Here is a 23,541-nt window from a genome sequence, read left to right as displayed (position 1 = left end):
GTAAGACAAAATATCACAGAATGACCAAATAACAGAAATGCAATCAAAGCACTCCTTAGATATTGTTCCCAGAGGCTTGAAATTTGCAGTACAGTGTGCTAGAAGAAAATCTATTTGCTGAGTTTGGGGTTTTATGTTAAGTAGAGGACAGACAGAATATCCATTTTGTTATCTCAGATTGTCCCTGACTGCATTCATGTTTTCTTCAGCCTATGCTAAATGCTGCTGCTGTGGCCACATTGTTGGGATGCCTTGTCTCTAGTCTCCTGAGAGTCAAAGCCATGAATTAAGGTTTTCTTACTGTGATCTTTGAGAGGGTCAGAGGAGTAATAGTCAAGCTGTCCAGCCAAATCCCCAAAATAAACGTTTGTGTGTTGGCACATGCTTTTTGCAACTATGTCTTGAGGTACTTGATAAATTAGTCGTTAGTTCATCATAATCATTATGGACTAAGGCGTCTTCTTTGTCCTATGTTGTGTGGGCCCAGGAGCAGTCCCATTATCTAGGCCCTCACTGATGCCTCTGCGAGATAAGGGAGAAAAAGCCCATAATTCTTGTCAATTCATTTGGCTGACAATGCCATCGTCCTTCATCAAAAGCCTGATCAGGTTGACACCAGAGAGGAGGCTAATGAGAGAACCTTGGAAGAAGAGCCGCGTGGCTCAGAGGTGGTTTACTGCAAGACGTGGCAGGGCAGCTTTAGCCATCACTACCCACAAAAGCCCGTCTAGCCTGAGAGAGCACATGGGAGCATGTCCCACTGCCCACCAAGTGCTCTGGAGGAAGTAAGGAAAGAGGAAAGCATGCTTGGGATGTGATCATTTTACAACACAGGTCACTAAGAGGCTGTTGCCCTCCCTGTGCTCCTGTCTCACATCTCCTGAGACGGTGCAGGAGGCTAAGGAAACACCAGGGACCCCATCTCCCAGTATGCATGTGCCCAGAGGCCTGAGCCGCACAGCAGGGCAAGCACAGCTGAGGCCTGCAGTGCTCCCTACCATCTGGACTCCAAGCTGCCCACAAACCCTAAATCGGATGCAACAAAGGTCACTCTGACTCCTGCTATAAATCCCCTGAGGAATCAGAAAAATGCCCTAGAATGAGCTTATGTTTCTTATTAATTTGATTTGAAGTCTCTCCTCCTTTCTTGGAAAAAAAGATGTTTGACCAGATGTTTTAAGAGCGCATGCTATTCATCCAAGATGAGCTATCTGACTATGCTCTGTTTCTCTGACTCTGGCTCCGTGCCTCACAATTGGCATCACTCCTTCAGACTATGGCAGAGTTATGCAGGGCACCATATTGGCACTAGTCTGTCTGGCCTATCATGGGGGAACCCTTGTTTGGGATCCTGGGGGTCCACATTCCCAGTTCTCAAGTATGGAATTATGCCTCCCTGATTTGTCAAGCTCCATAGTGTGGAATCTTGAAAACCTTTTGTTACAAATAGTAGTTGAAATATTAAAGTTTGCCAGTTAATTACATCAGGGTCAGGGGCATCTTCACGATAACATCAGTCTCACTTGTTGGCTTACTTGAGAGGTTTCTGGAAAAAGAAGCCTGCAGGAATCATATGTAACTGGAACTATATTGTGCTGGTGAACATTATGTGACATGTGTCATAGCAATAAAAAGATTGAAAACTCATGGGTGGGACCCCCCACCACCACCACTGCCAGTCTCAGAATGTCCCTCTTAGGAAAAGGTTCTTTGGTATGTTCCTAATCAGCATGCCTGTGATTGGCTTGTATTACCACACAGGCAACATCTGTCTGCCTATCCCAGCTGGCTAGTGTTTCAGACATACAGTCGTAATAATGAGTTTAATTATGGGTACCGCACATGGGAATGAGCATATCTCAGAGCCCATCACCACCTTTCAGGCCCCCTGGGTGCTGGATATCTACTTTTAGCTCCCCTCACATCTAGGCTGAGAGGATGCTATTATTATCCCAGTTTTACAGATAAGGAAACCAAGGCAAGTTCAACAGCAGAGAATACCAGGACTTAAACCCAACTCTGTCTGGCTCCAAAGCCCAGACAGTTCTAGATGTATAATCTGCTCTGTGTAAACCTGGGGCCACTTGTTCAAAACTTGTTGAGAATCTCAAGATGGTAATACCGTGAATTTCATAGCACGGGGTCCTGTGAGATTGCACAGGTCACCTGCCCATGAAGCCAGGCCTACTTGTATACCTTCCCTGTCCCACACAGCTGCCCCACAGAGAAATTCCTCTTGCAAACCTCTCAATCTGGCCTCTGCTCTCAGTGCCTCGGGTTCCCCAGCTCCTGGGAAAGTCAGTAGGATAGGGTGATTTCAGGATTCCAAATAATTCATCTTTCTAAATATTGTTCCCCGCAAGCACACAATTAATTATATTTTTTTGTAAGTCGGGTAAGAAACAACAGTAAAAGAAGCAAGAATATGAAACCTCCTAGAATATGAAAGTGTCCTCTGAATAACCAGAAACTTGCTTGAAAACATCAACAAACTAACACAGTGCTCTCAGCCTTTAATACTTTTTATCCTACCAATCACTCTGTCAAAGAACCTGAGTCCAGCCATGATGAAAATAAAAAGCCCTCTTTTCTCAAGAAAGACATTTATATGCTTACCAGCACTCTCTTATTATAAACTTACTGCTCACTGCAAGTTTCAAGGGCATGAAGAATCACAATAGCTATTGTTGGAGGTAAATTTTATGCTAATGACTTTCAAGCACAAATGAACAAAAATACTAATCCCATTAATAGTGGAAAGTTATAATAATACTGTTGAGTATAAATTTTAATGTTACTATAACTGCAAAACACCAAGAAAATTAATGAAAAATTAGAGCAAAATTATTGGCAGTAGTGGCACTAGTAGCTGGGGCTGGGGAAGGCCACAATGCTCACTCCTTCGTGGGAGGACAAAGGCAAGTGGGTCCTGGTGGCCAGGACACCTGGGGACTGGAAATTAGAAATACTGAGCTATGGCTAGTCTGGCAGGTCACAAATGGGTAATCCAAGGCAGGCGGGGGCTGTAGGAAATGGTAGATCACACTTGTAGGTTGGTGTGGGAGTGGAAAGTGTGCTTATGAATACTCGTTATGAAAACACTTCATCCCACTAAGACCATTTCTACTTCAGTAAGCCCGTATTTCTGGCATGTTTACTAAGTGTCTGCTTCTCTGCTGGGTGCTGGCCCAAAGATGATGCCCCTTTCACTCAGTTATTCAGGCTAGAATCCCTGATCTCTCCACACCAAAACTCATGCCTTCTCTTTTAAATTCATCCAGTTCAATCTGCCCTCATCACTACCTCCCTCCACTCATCTCTTGCCTAAATTGCTGCACTAGCCTCCTGATGTCCCTGCCTCTGATTCTGCTCCTATTACCCACGCTGCCCCAGGGCCATCTTTATAAAAAATAAATCAGATCATGCCACTCCCCCACTTAAAATGTTTAATGGCTTCTCCTTTACCCTAAGATAAAGTCCGAATTCCTTATCATAGCCTGAATACCCTCTATGTCCTGGCCTTGTCTTACCTCTCCAATTTTATTTCTTGCTCCAACTCTAAATTTTGGGCATACAGAACCTCTTTCAGTCTGCACAAGAGGGCCATGCCCATCTTGTCTCTGGACCTTCTCTCAGCCAGGACATCTTCCAGCAGCCTTGTAATTGGTGAACTCCTATTCATCCCTCAGGACTTAGCTTAGATGTTGCTTCTTCCAGGAGGCTTTCCCTGATTCTGTACTAAACTGATCTTCCCAAGCGCTCTCCCAGCACTTTGTACTTCTCCTATTGTTAGCATCATCACACTTACATATTTGTTTGATGTCTCTCCCTCACTAAACAACAACGTTTAAAGCTGCCCTTCCCACTATTGTATCCCCTGAGCTTGGCATAGTATTGGATGCTTCCTGAATGTTTCTTGAATAGTTTGTTCCTTCAATAACTTTATAAATACTTATTGAACTTTTTATTCATTTGGTAATTTTACTGAAAACCTACTATATGCTAGGCATTGCAGATGCAGCAGTAATCAAGAGAACTCCTTTCCTTCATGAGCCTACATCCTAACGGTGGAGAAAAGGAAAACAAGTAAAATATATATATTTAAGTGAAAAGAAACCAACAAGGGTGGTGGTGACATAAAGAGGATTAGGAGTAGGGAGGGGCCTGTTTTAGATAAACTGGTCAGGGAAAGTCTCCCTAACAAGTGACCATGAAGCAGAAACCCAAAAGACAAGTGTAGGGGAAAATCATTTTAGATGCTAGCAACAGCACATGCAAAGGGCCTGTGGGAGAACATACCTTATTGTGCATAGAACTAAAAAAAGACTAGTGTGGCACAAGGATAGTGAGGGGATTGTGGCACAAAAGGAGGCTGGAAAGTTGAATGCAGGACCACTTTGTCTCTACTCAGATGAAATTCACAGACAAAGTGGGAGAGGCACATACATGATTATTTCCATGTAAGGAACTTTTTTCCTTAGATGAATCTGTGCATCCGTTGGGGAAATGTGGGCACAAATGTGGGCACGGCCTTGTTGGGTTTCCTCTCTGCTGGAGTCTCCTTTTCCAGTCCACATTTGCTTCTTTCCACTATTCTAATCCTTCATTAGGGCTACTTTTATCTCTTCAATAATTTTAAATATGTCTAATTGTCTCTTTCAGATTATTCTGTTTTCTCATAATCTTTTTTTTTTTTTTTTTTTTTTTTTTTTTTTTTTTTTGAGACGGAGTCTCACTCTGTCGCCCAGGCTGGAGTACAGTGGCCGGATCTCAGCTCACTGCAAGCTCCGCCTCCTGGGTTTACGTCATTCTCCTGCCTCAGCCTCCCGAGTAGCTGGGACTATAGGCGCCCGCCACCTCGCCCGGCTAGTTCTTTTGTATTTTTTTAGTAGAGACGGGGTTTCACTGTGTTAGCCAGGATGGTCTCGATCTCCTGGCCTCGTGATCTGCCCGTCTCGGCCTCCCAAAGTGCTGGGATTACAGGCTTGAGCCACTGCGCCCGGCCTATTTTCTCATAATCTTAGAGAGTACTTTTCCTTTTCATTGGACTTGCTCTCTCGGTGTCATTAGTTTGTTCTTTGGTTTCAAATTGTTTGATCATCTTCAGTGGTATTTGTTTTATTGTTTTGAGATGGAGTTTCGCTCTTGTCACCCAGGCTGGAGTGCAGTGGTGCGATCTCAGCTCACTGCAACCTTCGCCTCCTGGGTTCAAGCAATTCTCCTGCCTCAGCCTCCTGAGTAGCTAGGATTACAGGCACCCACCATCATGCCCAGCTAATTTTTGTATTTTTAGTAGAGACGGCGTTTTATGTTGGTCAGGCTGGTCTCGAACTCCTGACCTCAGGTGATCCACCCACCTTGGCCTTCCAAAGTGCTGGGATTACAGGCATGAGCCACCATACTGAGCCTCAGTAGTTTTTTTTTTTTCTTTTTCTTTTTTTCCTGTTGCAGGAAAAAAGGTTCAAGTGATGGTGTCTTTACAGTGAGTTTATATTTTCTTCTCCTGGTCCCACCCAAGTTTTTGTGTCATTTCTCAGATTGGAATTGCCCACTGCACAGCTAGTATACACCTGGACCCTGCATTTACGCGTGAGAGAGATTGGGAGTTCCATTTCTTGGAGGTGCCTCGGGCAGAAGCAAGCTTCCTTGCCATGTTCCCAAATGCTTGATGGAGGGTTTTCCCATGCCCTATTCACAAACACAGCAGCCCTTTAAAACATCCAACTGTACGCAGGCGTGCCCTCCCATGCCCCACTTCTCACTGGCTCAAGATTTCCCCTTCTTTCCACGTATGGGCTGCTAAACCCCCGCCTCCAACTCCTGGGGCCCATATCCCAGTCCAGGGCCCCAACAGCTCACCACGCACTAGCTCCTGCTTACTGTTTTGAGTTATACTTTCTTCCCCATTTCTGGCATCTGGGCGGTTTTTCTAAACTCATTTACATATTTCTGTAATGTGTTTTGTTATATTTGTCCAGCATTTCTATCTGTTTGTAGAAGGAAAGAGAACTTTTTGTCAGTTCAGTTTTCCACATTTTCAGGTATCCAACTAATACCTGTAACACCTAACAAATATCTGAATTGATTGACAAGCAAGCCATGAATGGTTCTTGCATAAAACTCTGAGCTTTGAAGAGCCACCCATTTATTAAAAATCCATTAGAAAAATCACTCCAGCTTTTATATTCCTCTGAATTCAAGGCTTTCCTGACCATAAAAGGTCAGATAATGGTGGCCCCTAACACAGGCATTGATTATTTCACCTTCAGGAGACCTTGCTTTAGAGGATGACTTGAACCAGCCCACAGGATTATCACACCACATGGCCCCAAATGGCAGCCATAGGATCTTCCTCCTTGGCTTCTCACAGCTAGATGAGCAGTTTTGGTGACTCTTAGTTGAAGCACCAGAAAGACAGTTTGATCACTGGATAGCTTGGGCAATGGTGCCCCCTGCATCAGTTGTTACCCAACCTTATTTGGGTTACATTGATGACACACACTTCCTTTGTTCTCCCCCACCTCATTCAAGGCCTAATTCCATGTAGTATGGGTAAGTGGGCACTTGTGGTTGATAGAAATAAAATGATGCTCAGAGTGGTGATAGGCTAAGGAGTCAAATAAAGATTCTGTCACAGATACTTGATATAGAAATTAAAACATTGTTTGAAAGGTATGATTTAAGACATATGAAACCTCTTACTTGCTTTCAGTTGAGTCTTCAAACAAATCCAAATCACAGAAGGACAAGCTGCCAGAGTGATTTGGTGATGCCTGTTCTTTAATAAAACTGGCACAGGCTGCCTTTGCTGGAAGGGTGTAGAGCTGGCCTCTTAGCACTGCTTCTTAACCTCTGCAGTTTTATAAGACAGCGTCATGATCCCTGGGAATTTTTCTGAGAATCTCTGTATAAAGGAAATGTGGGACAGTCTTATTCAAGACTTACAGAATATTTGACTCACTGAAATATCTATTTTTACAGTAACTGAGCCAAAATATTGCAAATAGAAGGCAAATTTAAGTGAGGGATCATTAATATATTACCTTAAGATTTAGAAGACAATTTAGCAATATCTATCAAAATTATACATTTTCTTCTTTCTATTATAGTAAAAGAAAACATAATATTTACCATCTGAACCATTTTTAAGTGCACAGTTCAGGAGTGTTAGGTATATACACATTGTTGTATGTATATTTTCCTTATACGTCAACATAATAAAATAATTCTATATCTACGAATATATCTTTCTGAAATAGTCTTGCACAAAGGTATATGAGGAAGAATATTGATTACAGTATTTTGTTTTTAAGAGATGGAACAAGCAAACTTTCATCAATAGGGGATGTATTAGAAACTCTGGATGCATTTAACAGGTCAAATACCATGCAGCTATTAAAAAGAATGAGGCAGATTTGTGTGTACTGATACAGAATGCTCCCTGGTGTATATCGTTAGATGGGAAAAAAGCAGAACAGTGTGTACAGCTTGATTCCATATATGAAAAATGGCAGTTTAGAGTGAAATGATTATATGCATGTATAGGATTATATATGCATAGAATATCTCTATGAACATACACCAGAAACTCCTTGCCTCTAGAGCACACAGGGAGAGTAAGGGGCAGAACTGAAAGATTCATTCACATTTTGTCATATGGCCTCTTGCATTGCTTGAATTTTACCATGAACACAAATTACTGTACTTTTTTTTTTTTTTTTTTTTTTTTTGAGACAGAGTCTCTCTCTGTTGCCCAGGCTGGAGTGCAGTGGCACCGTGTTGGCTCACTGCAACCTCCATCTCCCAGGTTCAAGAAATTCTCCTGCCTCAGCTTCCTGAGTAGCTGGGATTACAGGTGCCCACCACCATGCTCAGCTAATTTTTATATTTTTAGTAGAGATGGGGATTTGCCATGTTGGCCAGGCTAGTCTCAAACTCTTGACCTCAGGTGATCCGCCCACCTTGGCTTCCCAAAGTGCTAGGATTACAGGTGTGAGCCACCACACCTGGCCTACTGTACCTTTTCAAAAGAATAATATTTAAATGAACAAAGAAGACTTTGATAAGAAACTAAATATTTCCCCCCCAAAAAAATTCCATAACTTAATTTGTAGATTCAATGTGCCTCCTCAAAAATCTCAGATAATTTTTAAAAAATTATACAGGCTGGTTCTATAGAAATGGAAAACTGAACAGTCAACAATAGCAAGAAAATGTTTGAAAAAGAATAATAATGAAGGGGAGACTGGCTAAACCAGATATAAAAACAGTATAAAACAACGTTAACTAAAACTATGTGAAACTAGAGAGTGAATACACATATCAATAGAAGCTAATAGAAAGTCCAGAAATAGGCACAAATTCATTTGTAAGTTAAGTATATGAAAAGTGTATAATTTCATATCAGTTGGAAAAACACTAGATCCTTCAATAAGTGGTAATGGCACAACTGGAAGTCATCTGGAAAAAAATATTTTTCTTCATACCTTAATCCTGGAACCAATACAAGCTCCAAATACATCAAAAATTTAAATATTTTTGAGTGAAGACATAAAAACATTAGAAGAAAACATGAAAGAACCTTTTTTTTTTTTTTTTTGAGATGTAGTCTTGCTCTGTCACCCAGGCTGGAATGCAGTGGTGCAATCTTGGCTCACTGCAACCTCGGCCTCCCAGGTTCAAGCAATTCTCTTGTCTCAGCCTCCCAAGTAGCTGGGACTACAGGCACCTGCCACCATGCCTGGCTAATTTTTGTTATTTTTTTTAGTAGAGACAGGGTTTAACCTTCTTGGCCAGGCTTGTCTCAAACTCCTGACCTCAGGTGATCCACCTGCCTCGGCCTCCCAAAGTGCTGGGATTACAGGCATGAGCCACTGTGCCCAGCCAGAACCATTTTTATAATCTAGAGCAAAGTTTTTTCCAAGCACATCACAAAACCCAGAGATCATAAAAAGTTAATGGAGTAAACTAAAAACATTTCTTTTTTTGAGATGGAGTCTCGCTTTATTGCCCAGGCTAGAGTGCAGTGGCGCAAACTTGGCTCACTGCAACCTCTGCCTCCAAGGTTCAAGCGATTCTCCTGCTTCAGCCTCCTAAGTAACTCAGATTACAGGTGCCCACCACTAGCCTGGCTAATTTTTATATTTTTAGTAGAGACGGGCTTTCACCATGTTGGCCAGGCTGGTCTTGAACTCCTGAATTCAAGTGATCTGCCTGCCTCAACCTCCCAAAGTGCTGGTATTATAGGCACAAGCCACCACGCCTAGCCAAAAACATTTTTGAAATAGTGGAAAATACTAATACTTATTTTTTTTTTTGAGACAGAGTCTCGCTAAACAGAGGGCTAATTTTTTTATATATATAAAGAGCTTCTTATGGTCAGTTTTTAAAAGACCAGCAAACCAATAGATCAAAACACATGGACAGGTCTCAGAAAAGGAAAATCAGATGGCTTTTAGATATTATAAAAGATGTTCAACCTCATTTACAATCATAGAAATACAAATTAGTTTCACAGAGCTATAATTTTTGATCTGTTAGACTTTTGATAACTATATTGTCAGAGGTGTAGGGAAACACCTTTCTATACTGGAGACTCAGCAGTTCATAGTCAGAAATTCATATACGCAGATATGCTCACATTTAGGCACATTCTATTTATTGAACATTGTAACACAAGAGTGGAACAAATTAAGTATCCATGAATAGGGGACCAGTTAAATAAAAATGAGATTTTGATATTAAACATTTCCAAGACAAATTGTTTCATTAAAAAAGAAAATACAGCAGGGTACTCACAGTTGGTCCCATTTGTGCTATCTTTTTAAAGATGTGTACTTACGTCTCTTGAAGGGTATATAAGAATATTAATAGCGGTTGCTTCTGGGGTGGAGAGTTAAGAGATTGCGGAAAATGAAGAGGAGGGACCTTTCACTGCATTCCCTTTGGTGCCTTTGGAATGTGGTGCCGTGTTTTTGTGTTATCTATTTAAAAAGTAATTATTTTATCACTGAAATAAAAAAAAGTAAGCCAACCAGCCAACAAACACCCAAGCTTAGGAACACTTAAACGATGCTGTGTCTGAAAGCACATTGTGGGGTCTTCCTGGATCATTCTCCTCCTGGTGACCAACAGAGCTACAGTTCACCTATTATTTTAGGTGAGAAAACTGAGGAAAATACACTTCACATGTCCGAATGCTAATGGCAACGCGGACTTTTGACTTCCATCCTGGTACTTTTTTCTGTCTCTGCTAAAAAAGAAGAGACCTAGGCAGCCCCGAAAACGTCACTCTGGTATATGTACTCATCCAGTGTACTGAAACATTTACTTTTCACCAGATTGTGTCTCTGAGACAGTTTAGAACTGGACTTTTCAATGAATACTTGCCATCTAGTGGTAAAAAAAAGATGTGTGCACCTAACACAGACTGCCCTCATTCATTCATTCCTGCATCAAACACCATACAGTCATGCACTGCATAACATTTCAATCAACGACAGGCTGCATCCATGACAGTGGTCCCTTAAGATTATAATGGAGCTGAAAAATTCCCATTGCCTAGTATTCACTATACTATAATTTGTTTCATTATTTTAGAGTGTACTCCTACTCATTTTTTTTAAGTTAGCTATAAAACAGCCTCAGGCAAGTCCTTCGCAGGTATTTCAGAGGAAGGCATTGTTTTCCTAGAACAGGAGAGTTGTGAGTTACTGCCCCTGAGGACCTTCCTGTGGGACAAGATGTGGAAGTGAAAGTCAATGATGTTGATGATCCTCACCCTCTATAGGCTTAAGCACATTTTTTAAAATGTGTGTGTTTACATCTTAGTTTTTAACAAAAAAGTTTAAAAAGCTGAAAAAAGAATTAAAAGAAAAAGTCCTGTAGAATAAGGATATAAAGAATGAAAACATTCTTGTACAACATGCACTGTGTTGTTGTTTTAAGGTAAGTATTATTACAATCATTAAAAAGGTTAAAAAAAAAAGTGTATACAGTGAAAAGTTACAATAAACTAAGGTTAATTTATTATTAAAGAAAAATGTTTTTATAAATTTAGTGTAGCCTAAGTGTACAGTGTTTATTAAGTCTACAGTAGTGTGCAGTAATGTCCTAGGCCTTCACATTCACTCACCACTCACTCACTGACTGACACAGAGTAACTTCCAGTCCTGCAAGCTCCATACAGGTGTACCATTTGTTATCTTTTATACCTTATTTTAATGGTACCTTGATATGTTTAAATATACAAATACCATTGCGTTACAGTTGCCTATGGTATTCAGTACACTCACATGATGTACAGGTTTGTAGCCTAAGAACAACAGGCTGTACCATATAGCCTAGGTGTGTAGTAGGCTAGACCCTCCAAGTCTGTGTATGTACCCTCTATGATGTTTGCACAATGAAGAAATTGCCTAATGACACATTTCTCAGACCATATCCCCATTGTTAAGTGAGGCATGACTATATTTGGGAAATCACTTGTCCTTAAGGCACTCCTAGTCTCTTGGGAAAGACTGACAGAAAAGCAGGTGATTCACCAGTATGTTGAAGAGACCACTGCACTCCCATGTTTATTGTGGCATTATGCACAATAGCTAAGATATGGAATCAATATAAGTGTCCATCAACAAATCAATGAATAAAGAAAAAGTGGTGTATATACACAATAGAATATCTAGCCATAAAAAAGAATGAAATGCCATCATTTGAGGCAATGTAGATGAGCTTGGTTAACATTTTGTTAAGTGATAATAAGCCAGGCATGGAAAGATAAATATCACATGCTCTCATTCATATGTGGGAGCTGCAAAAGTTGATCTCATAGAAGTGGCATATGGAATAGTGGTTACTGGAGACTGGGAGTCAGGGGATGGTGAGAGGTTAGTTAACGGATGCAAAATTGCAACTAGATAGAAGGAATAACTTCCAATGTCACTGTAGCATGACTGTAATTAAAAACAATCTACTGTATGTTTTCAAATATAGCTAGAAGAGCAGATTTTGAATGTTCTCAACACAAACAATAAATGAGGTGATATGCATGCAAATTACCCTCTGATTATTATACATTGTATACATGTATCAAAATATCACACTATACCCTGTAAATATGTACAAAATTATGTGTCAACTAAAAATAATAATAAAAGAAAACAGAAGAGAAAAATGGAGAACAAAAAGACCCATGGTGAGCGTGAAACTTAAAAAAATAGAATAGAAAATGACTCATTAATGTTTTCATTATATTGATTACCTGCTGAAATGGTAATCATTTGTGAAAAAGAAAAATAGGTGGCTCCACTACAGTGCAACTAAAGCTAGGAAAGTCAAGTACAGAACACGGGGAGCACAGTGTAGGGTTTAACTTTGCCTTGGGAAATTGCAGGTATCATGAGCAACATTGAACTCAATTTTCTGGATTCTCAGTAGATGCTAAAATTACCTCCTTTCTTGTCTTCCTCTTGCTGGACCCCATCAGGATTGGGATAGCAGTTTTTGTTGTTACCTTCTCTGTGTCTGAGGATGGACTCATTAACTGATCATGTTAGGAAGGCAGCCAGTGTATGCCCTTTGGCTACATGGAGTAGCTGTTCCAAGAGCTGAATCCATGCCACTGTTGCATCTGGTCTGCAGATCTGTTTTCCAAAGAGCCATATGCGAATGCATTGTTCATTTCCCACCTCTGGTCAGAACATCTGTGGAATGTCCCTCCTGCCCATGTAGTTCTTCAGCTGTGTTATCCTGAAGCTCTCTTGAAGGTTAGCCTTTCATTCTCCAAGCAAACAAGTTCTTGTAGCCCATAGAAGATGCCCTCCATAGAAACAAAAGCAGTCCACGCAGCTTGCCTAGAATGAAAGGTGCGTAAATTGGTAGGGGGTGGACCTGCAAAGAGAGGTGGGGCCCTTTCATAAATGAACTTAAACACCAGGCTGGTGAGATGCTGAGATTACAAGTAGACCTAAAGTATTTGGGGAGCCAGTGAGAGTTTCTGAGCAGGGAAGTGACCAGAGACCAACGTATTTGTTCATTCAACAAATAATTGTCAACATCTACTGTTGAGTGAGACCCTGTGCTAGGACCCCAGCACAGAGATGAATAAGACCCAGGGTGGGAGACATGTCATCCTCCTGGGTTATAATGCCTTCTACCCCCACGCAACAGCTTAAATTTTTTGTCTCAGAGAAGGAAAGAAACATCAGAGCATAAGAAATTAGCAACAGAAATTATAAACTATAAATCACAGTTCTAATTGTTCTATAATCATATAAGCATAGCAATTTTTCTTTAACATAGAAATATACAAGTCAAAGATAAAACAGGAGCCCAATCTCATGGAGAGATAGTCTGCTGCCTCTACCCAGATATTATACCATGTCCTTTTGACACTGTGGACCCAATAAGGCTTCCATCCCTAGAAGACCTTTCTCTCCCAATCTGTATCCATCAGAATTCCACTCAACCTTCCATACCCTCCTTGCCAGAACACCTTTCCTTCTCCTTCCAAATGCATGTCATTTCTGCCTCCTTGGATCTTCCAGACCATCTTGTAACCCCGTTTGTCCCAGTTCCTGCCTTGTATTATGGATGTCTGCTCCTAAAACAAAAGTAGGAGTCAGTATGAGCTGGGATGTACTCTGGAATCACCCCTCCATCTCCCTAGTGAGGCTTCGCATATGGTTCATGGTACATTGAGAAGTGTCTGTTGAATTGAATGCTTTAGAACTTGGTTCACTGACAGAAGGACTCCTTTAGCAAAGTTAGCCATTTTACCTCCTTTGTCTCCATAGCTGCTACCAGTTCTCCAAATTACAACCTATTTCCCAACAGACTCCAGTTACAGTACTTCTTAATTTATCTTCCTATTAAAAGGCAAAACTACTGCTTCATTAATCAATGGGTAAGGAAAATCAAAAGCTTATTAACTAGCAAGCCAATGCTATTCTAAAGGGCATTGATTCATGTATGTATGGGCAGCCTCTTCATTGATAGCTACAGCTCTTGGAGGGCAGCTGTCTGGAGTAGCACTGGGGAAACTGAAATCTTTTTTGAAATAGCTTTTAAATGCATAGAAACACATCTGATTCTTATTGGGAATTTCTTGATAGGGAATACAGAAGGGGAGACTATTTGCTTGTCAGCAATATGATATAGAGACACATCATTTCATAGGATTTCATAAGTGCATACATGTAACCAAGAAACACAGATACTTTCATATTATCTTGAGCAAAATAAATTTATTCTTTAAAATGCAATGAGTGCCCTGCATAATGTATTCAAGAATCAATGCAAATATAAAGGATGTGCTTATTGGCTTGTGATCTGTATTCATGACTGCAAGTATGGTTGGATCTTTTGAGATGGGGGTTTCCTCTGTTTCAGTGGCCAAGGGATATTCTTTCTCAAATGGACATGGTGATAATTTGAAACTTATCCCATGCATAGTGACCCCAAATTTGAGTAAATATATATCAAGTACATATGATACACAAATAAGTGAGTCTGAAGTTAACCTCCAAGCACTACAAATTAGGGCCCTAAGACAACTGCAGAATTTGTTGCAGGGCAGGTGTATGGCCTGGTTTAGAGCTTTATTATTTTGACCTCCATTCGCATGTTAGTTTTACTTATTCTTCTATCTTCATTCTTTAACAACATACATCCTTTACTTATTAGATCCTAATATATTAGCATCTAATATACTTCTACTATTTTTTGGACAATGCAAAAAACCTTAGAACAGTGTAATTCCCTTTAGCCCGTGTATTAGTCTGTTCTCACATTGCTATAAAGAACTACCTGAGACTCGGTAATTTATAAAGAAAATAGGTTTAATTGACTCATGGTTCTACAGGCCGTAAAGGAAACATGGCTGTGCAGACCTCAGGAAGCTTATAATCGTGGCAGAAGGTGAAGGGGAAGCCAGCATGTCCTGTAAGTCTGGAGCAGGAGGAATAGAGTGGGGAGGACCATACACTTTTAAACAACTAAATCTCTGAGCACTCACTCACTATCACAAGGAGTCCACCCAATGATTCAATCACCTCCCATGAGACCCCTCCTCCAACACTGAGGATTACAATTCAACATGAGATTCATCTGGGGACACAGAGCCAAACCATATCATTCTGCCCCTGGCCCCTTCCAAATCTCATGTCCTTCTCGCATTTCAAAACACAGTCATGCCTTCCCAACAGTTCCCCAAAGTCTTAACTCATTTCAGATTAACTCAAATAAACTCAAGTCCCAAGTCTCATCTGAGACAAGGCAAGTCCATTCTGCCTATGAGCATGTAAAATAAAAAACAACTTAGCTACTTCCAAGATACAATGAGGGAAAGGCATTGGGTAAACGCTCCTGTTCCAAAAGGGATAAATTGGCAAAAAAAATAAAGGGGTTACAGGCCCTATGCAAGTTCAAAGCCCAACAGGGCAGTCATTAAATCTCAAAGCTCCAAAATAATCTCCTTTGACTCCATGTCTCACATCCAGGCCACACTGATGCAAATGATGGGCTTTCAAAGCCTTGGGCAGCTCCGCTCCTGTGGCTAAGCAGGGTGCAGCCCCTGCAGCTGCTTTCACAGACTGGCATCGAGTGCCTGCAGCTTTTCCAGGCACAGGGTGCAAACTGTTGGTAGATACCATTCTGGGGTCTGGAGGATGGTGACCCTCTCCTCACAGCTCCACTAGACAGTGCCCCAGTAAGGATACTGTGTGGGGGCTCCAACCCCACATTTCCCCCTCTGCACTGTCATAGTAAAGGTTCTCCATGAGGACTCCATCCCTGCAGCAGACTTCTGCCAGGACATACAGGTGTTTCCATACATCCTCTGGAATATATGTCAGCCTCAACTCTTGCCAACTACACACTCACAGGCCTAACACCATGTGGAAGCCTTGGCAGCCTCCAGCTTGCATCCTTTGGAGCTCTGACCTGAGACATATCTTGGCCCCTCTTAGCCATGGTTGGAGCTAGAGAGGCTAGGACGCAGAGCGTCATGTCCCAGGGCTGCACAGAGCAGTGGGACCCTGTGCCTGGCCCACAAAACCATTTTTCCCTCCTGGGACTCTGGGCCTGTGATGGGATGGGCTACTGTAAAGGTCTCTGAAATGCCTTTCAGGCATTTTTCCCATTGTCTTGGCTATTAACATTTGGCTTCTTTACTTATGCAAATTTCTGCAGCAGGCTTGAATTCCTCCCCAGAAAATGGGATTTTCTTTTCTACCACATGGCCAGGCTGCAAATTTTCCAAACTTTTATGCTCTGCTTCCCTTTTAAATATAAGTTTTAGCATCAAGTCATTTCTTTGTTTATGCAGGTTAGTTAGTGTAGGCTTTTAGAAGCAGCCAGGCCACATCCTGAATGCTTTGCTACTTAGAAATTTCTTCCACCAGATACCCTAAATCATCACTCTCAAGTTCAAAGTTCCACAGATCTCTAGAGCAGGGACACAATGCTGCCAGTCTCTTTGCTAAGGTATAGCAAGAGTGACCTTTACTCCAGTTCCCAGTAAGTTCCTCATCTCCATCTGAGACCTCAGCCTGGGCTTCACTGTCCATATCACTTCAGCATTTTAGTCACAACAATTTGACGAGTCTCTGGAAAGTTCTAAACTTTCCCTCATCTTCCTATCTTCTTCTAAGCCCTCCAAATTGTTCCAAAGTCACTTCCACATTTTCAGGTATCTTTGTAGCAATGCCCCACTCCATGTACCAATTTTCTGTATAAGTCCATTCTCACATTGCTATAAAGAACTACCTGAGACTGGATAATTTATAAAGAAAAGGGGTTTCATTGGCCCACAGTTCCACAGGCTATACAGGAAGTATGGCTGGGGAGGCCTCAGGAAATTTACAATCATGGCGACAGGTGAAGGGGAAAGTGACATGTCCTACATGGCTGGAGCAGGAGGAAGAAGGGAGAGGTGCCACACACTTTTAAACAACCAAATCTCTGAGCACTCACTCACTACTATGAGAACAGCAAGGGGAAGTCTGCCCCCATGATTTGATCACCTCCGACCAGATCCCTTCTCCAATATTGAGAATTACAATTCAACATGAGATTTGGTTGAGGACAGAATGCCAAACTATATCAACCCACTACCACCTTAAGTATTATTGTTACAAAATAATTAAATTTCATATATATTTTAACCTTACAACACATTTATTAGTATTGCTTTGCCCAGTCAAAATTCCTTTGGTTTTACCCAAATATTTACTCTTTCTGTTGTTCTTTACTTTTTTATGTCCATTTTCCTTCTGGGATGATTTTCCTTCTACCTGAAAAACTCCTTCAGCATCTTTTAGTGAGAATTTGCAGGCAAAGAATTCTCAGTTTTTGTTTATTTGAAAATGTCTTTATTTTGTCTTTATTTTTGAAGAATAGTTTTAAATAAGTTGCCACTTATTTTCATTCAGTATTTTTAAGGCATCACTTGTCTGTCTGTGGCTTTTATGATTTCTATTGAGAAGTCCTTTGTCAGTCTTATGGTTGCTTGTTAGAAAGTAACATGTCTTTTTCCATAGCTGCTTTTAAGATTTTGTCTTTATCTCTGATTTTCAGTAGTTTTACTACATAGGTAGGCATGACTTTATTTATATTTATTGTTTTTGAGATTTGTAGCACTTCATGCATACATGTCTTGGTATCTTTTGTCAGTTTTGGAAAATTCTGGCCCTTATTTCTTCAAACATTGGTTCTATCCCAATATTCTTTCTCCTCTCCTTCCAGAATGTTAATTATATATATGTTCAACTTTATCATCATTTTCCATATGTTTCTTATGCTTTTTTCTATATTCTTTATCATTTTCCCTCCATACTTTAGTTTGGATATTTCCTAATCCTCTCCTCTGCTAGTTTGAAATGCTATTAAACTTGTTCTTAATTCTAGTTATCATATTTATTAATATTAGTTCTAGAATTTTCATTTGATTCTTTTTTTAGAAATTCCAGTTTGTTGCTAAAATTCTCCATCAGATTTCTATTTCCTTGAACATATTAATTACAGTTTTTAAGTCCAAGTCTGATAACTATAATATCCAGATCATTTGTAGGTCTATTTCTATTGTTTGTTTTTCCTTTGTTTCAGTTTCCTGGTATGTCTCATCATTTTCTATTGAATACCAGACATATGTATGAAAACTTATAGGGGCTCTGGATGACATTATCTTCCTTCACAAATATTTGCTTCTTCTAGCAGGCAGTTAAGAGTATGGAAGATCACCTTAATCAGGCCTTGGGTTGGGCTGTTTTTAAGCTGGATTCAGTCTTTGTGAGAGCTCTTTTACTTATGGTTCACTCTTATTCCATGGGTGTAGCTCTTCAGGGGTTCCTCACTTAAAGCCTAGGGTGCTTACCAGTGTGTCTCTTCCTTATGGTTTCCAATGTCCAATTTTAATCTTCCTCAAATCTGAGGCTGCCAAAAGCTCTGTTTAATCTCTTAGCCACTAATTTCTACACAGAGTTGCAAACTTCCTTCATCATGACTCTTACAAATTAGCAACTGCCTCAGAAGAAACAGCAGTGCCAAACATCAGGCTTACTTCTCTGTCCCTTTCTCTTCAGGATCCTAGCTCAAGTCATTTTCTCTCCCCAGTCCTGTGAGACTGATGAAAGCTGTACTCAGCTTCTCAGCCTCTTAGCCTTGTGTGGCTGATGAAAAAGCCAGAACCTGAAGGGAAAAAAGCAGTTTGGAATATCTGACTCACCTCCATGCATTTCCCTTCTCTCCAGGATCTTGACCTTCAAGTCCTGGCTGCATTGAAGCCTTTCCGATACTTTAAACCAAGTTACTTTGTTTTGTTTTATTCATTTTTTGTAATTGTTCTTGGGAGGTTGTTGGTCTGATATAAGCTAGTTCATCAGTGCTGGAGGTGAAACTGGTACCTCTTCTTTAAGTACTTGGGTTCTGTCTCTCCTGCATGCAAGTCTTTCTCTTGCATCATTCTTATTTGTCTCTCAAATCTCACTTTCTGGTATCAGTTCTAATATGCTAGGTGTGGAGGACTGTACGTCTGTCTACAATTGTTCAAATCTTTCCTCTTAAGTAACATCTCTTACTATTTGTTTCTATTCTTAATTGGTATTGGGAAATATAATATTACATCAAGTGTGACTTCCTTCAATGTGAGTACCTTGGTAAAATTCTGCAACTCTTAAGACTGAAGAAAAAAACCTCTATGGATTTAACATAATTAATTACTTTATAGTAATGTAGGACTCTAATTGATTCTTACCTCTAAGATGTCATGAATTGATGCCACTTTTTTTCTGTTTTTTGAGCTATTAAATGTGAAAGAGTCATTATTAAAGATTTTTTGGATGCCTTTGAAAAGGAATTACAGAAAAGGTGCTCAACATCATGATCATCAGAGAAATGCAAATCAAAACTATAATAAGCTATTATCTCACCCCAGTTAAAATGGCTTATATCCAAAACATCAGGGAATAAAAAATACTGGTGAGGATGTGGAGAAAAGGGAACCCTCATACACTGTTGGTGGGAATGTAAATTACTACAAGCACTATGGAGAATAGTTTGGAGGTTCCTTAAAAAACTGAAAATAGGGCTACTATATGATCCAGCAATCCCACTGCTGGGTATATATCCAAAAGAAAGGAAATCAGTATATCAAAGAGATATCTGCACTCCCATGTGTGTTGCAGCACTGTTCACAATATTGGAAGCAACCTAAGTGTCCATCGGCAGATGAATGGATACAGAAAATATGGTGTGTATATATACACACTGGAGTACTATTCAGCCATAAGAAGAATGAGATGCAGTCATTTGCAACAACATGGGTGGAACTGGAGATCATTATGTTAAGTGAAATAAGTCAGGCACAGAAAGACAAACATCACATGTTCTCACTTATTTATGAAATCTAAAAATCAAAATAATTGAACTCCTGGACTTAGAGATTAGAAGGACAACTTCCAGAGACTGGGAAGGGTAATGGGGGTGTGTGGATGGGGATGGTTAACAGGTACAAAAAAATAGTGAGAATGAATAAGACCTATTTGATAGCATAATGGGTGAATATAGTCAATAATAACTTAATTGTACATTTTTAAATAACTTAAAGAGTATAATTGGATTGTTTGTAACTCAAAGGATAAATGCTTGAGGGAATGGATACCCCAATCCCCATAATGTGCTTATTTCACATTGCATCCCTGTCCCAAATCATCTCATGTACCTCATAAATATATACACCTACTACATACCCACAAAAAAATTTTTAAATTTGTTTTAAAAAGAAAAGAACTATAGATACTCCTTGACTTACAGTGAGGTTACATCCTGATGAACTCAGGATGTTTTATCAGTTGCAACTGAAAAACATTGAAAATAACATTAAGTCAAAAATACACTTAATATACCTAAGCTACTGAACATTATAGCTCAGCCTAACCTACCATATATGTGCTCAGAACAGTTACATATTATTTATATATATATATGTGTGTGTGTGTGTATGTGTGTGTATATATATATATATGATGGAGTCTTGCTCTGTCACTCAGGCTGGAATGCAGTGGTGTAATCTTGGCCCACTGCAACCTCCACCTCCGAGGTTCAAGCGATTCTCTTGCCTCAGCCTCCCCAGTTGCTGGGACTGCAGGTGCATGCCATCATACACAGCTAACTTTTATATTTTTAGTAGAGACAGGCTTTCCGCATGTTGTCCAGGCTGGTCTCAAACTCCTGACCTCAGGTGATCCACCCACCTCAGCCTTCCAATGTGCCGGGATTACAGGCATGAGCCACTGCATCCAGCTAGAACACTTACATTAACCCACAGTTGGGCAAAATTATCAAACACAAAGCCTATTTTGAAATAACTGTTGAATATCTCATATAGTTTATTTAATATTATATTGAAAGTAAAAAATAGAGTGGTTGTATGTGTGCTGAAAGTACAGTTTCCACTGAATGGGTATTGCTTTTATACCATCATAAAGTCAAAAATTATAAGCTGAATCATCATAAGATGGGGACTGTCTGTATATTAAAATAATGAAGGTTTTTCACACCAGGTGGTGGCTCATGGCTCACGCCTATAATCCCAGCATTTTGGGAGGCCAAGGTGCGGCAGATCACTTGAGGTCAGGAGTTCGAGACCAGCCTGGCTAACATGGCAAAACCCCATCTCTACTAAAAATACACACAAAAGAAATGGCTGGGCATGGTGGCAAGCGCCTATAATCCCAGCTACTCGGGAGGCTGAGGCATGAGAATCACTTGAACCCGGGAGGCAGAGGTTGCAGTGAGCTGAGATAGTGCCACTGCACTGCAGCCAGGGCAAAAGAGCAAGACTCTGTCTCAGAAAATAAATAAATAAATAAATAAATAAATAAATAAATAAGGTTTTCTTAAAAATATAAAATGTATGAACACTAAGCAATGTATATTACATGTATATATATAGAGAGAGAGGGAAAACACTAACCAATGTATATATAGGAATGTCTAGTTTGGTAGATGCCCTCCATTCCAATTCAAACGAGAGCAATAGTTGATAACTATAACCTAAAGAAGAATGTGTTAAAGCAGGGAATTATAAAAATTAATACATGGATATGTCAAATAGTTTAACTTAAATCAGATAAGTATACTTTCAATCAGAAATATAAATCATGCCAATAATTTATCACCCCTGATTTCCAATTTAGGCTTCTTGAAAATGAATCTAGTACTTAAAGATACTTACAGAGCCATCTGAGTATAGAACTCCTGATTTTTACAACTTTTCCCAGTCTTTTACAGTTATCTTGCTCTCACCTAATTATACATTATTTTCAGCCACTTGCCTCTGTTGAGTCCTTTCAGAGCAATCATACAAAAAAAAAAAAAAACTTTCCTTTTCTCACTCATATCTCATCAGTTTCAAAAGATTTAACTAAATTATGTAAGCACAATGTCAGAATAACTGGTATAAGGAGGTTTGAGAATAAACACAACTTACTCTTGATAAACATGCAAGTTTATTGCAGAAGCAGAAGCATGCTGCCACAGTGGAGAGTGGGCACCCAACTGAATCATCCGCATGCCCTAACTCTGTCAGTATTTATGATACTACAGAGGGAATGGCAAGCACTGACTGGTCATGCAAGGAGGTTAAGTGTTGGCTAATCAAGAGAGCTTCTGCAATACAGTTATTTTGAATATAGTTATTTTGCTTAATCTTGGGTTGAATCTACATATTTTTGAAGTCATCTTCCTTGTCACCACTCATCTTATCCTCGCACTCATTGGCATGATTTCAGAATAACTGGAGATAGCTTCTTCCAATCTAAGTATCACAGATTGCCTGTTTACTAATAACAGTGCACTTTTTGTGTGTTACCAACTACCAGACTTGTAAACACTTTACATGAATCTCATTGAATCCTCAGAACCCTATGAAGTGGGGCTATTATTATCCACATTTTATACTTGAGGAAATGGAGGCTCAGAGGAGTGAAATGACTTGCACATAGGAAGTAACGATAGGTGCACAATTCAAGTCCAGGTCGTGAGCATCTACAACTTACATGTGTACCATACACTAAGTGCATCCCTTGTCATAGAACTTGGGCACTGGTGGTGCACTCCCGCCTCTCAGGCTGGGGCCAGCTCCCCACCCTGCCATTCTCCTTTTATTTCTCCAGTCAGCCTCCCTAAACTCAGCCCACTTTGCCTTCATTCAGGAAGTGATTACTTCTAGCCCCCCAAATTCTCCCCCCTCACCTGTCAAAGGGCTGAGTTCACGCATCCTCCGTTCCCTTTCACTGACTCTGACGATATTTGTGTGAGCTCCTTGTGATTTCAGAATTTTACTGTCACGGAGATATGGGGTGAGAGAAATACACATGCAGAAAAATGACAAAGGCTTCAGAAACTTACTACATTCTTGGATTCTGGTTCCTGAGCTACCATTCTTCATGCCCATGCTGTGGTGGGAACCAAATGCTCCCCTGGACTGCTGTCCTCCATATTGATTCCTGAGAGAAAGGCTCTCCAATTCCCTAGCAAGAGCCCTGGTTACCCCCAGACCCATAAAGGCTCCTTTTCCTAGCACAGATGTCCCATTGTTTATAGTGGAGGCTTGTGCTCTAAAGCCCTTCAAACTTGGAAGCATACAATTCTGGCCCCCACATACAACAGCAGTAATGACCCCTCTGGGCATTACCTGATGGTCACTATTTAGAACTAAGTATCGTGACTTCTGGAAAAACTGTTAAAATGCCAAGTATTTTTGCCTGGCACAAATGAGGTTGAGTGGACAAGGCAAAAGAGCCATAGCTTCAGCCACCGTTAACCATTAAAGGTGAAAAGAAATTCGTTTATCCAAATAGCCTATATCCAAGATGGATTTCCTGGCTGTGCTGAAATGGCAGAAACTCAGGGGAAGTCTGTGGATAAATTTAAGTTTATCAAGTGCATCTAACATGTATCCCAGTATCAATACTCCCACTCCTTTTAACATCAGAATGCCAGCTGTCAGCTGGATACATGGCCACCCAGAAAAATACGTTTCCC

At 40.3% G+C, this 23,541-nt stretch overlaps 1 protein-coding gene across 2 annotated transcripts in view; it reads left to right on the top strand.

Moving 5' to 3' along the window:
* The window catches only part of SPON1 (spondin 1), a 295,913-nt gene that overhangs the window by 177,027 nt on the left and 95,345 nt on the right, over positions 1 to 23,541 (top strand).

Source organism: Macaca mulatta, chromosome 14 (assembly GCF_049350105.2).
Source record: "Macaca mulatta isolate MMU2019108-1 chromosome 14, T2T-MMU8v2.0, whole genome shotgun sequence".
In the NCBI taxonomy this organism is placed as follows: domain Eukaryota; kingdom Metazoa; phylum Chordata; class Mammalia; order Primates; family Cercopithecidae; genus Macaca; species Macaca mulatta.
Note: the sequence above shows the minus strand (reverse complement) of the source record. Positions and strands in the feature narration are given on the sequence as shown.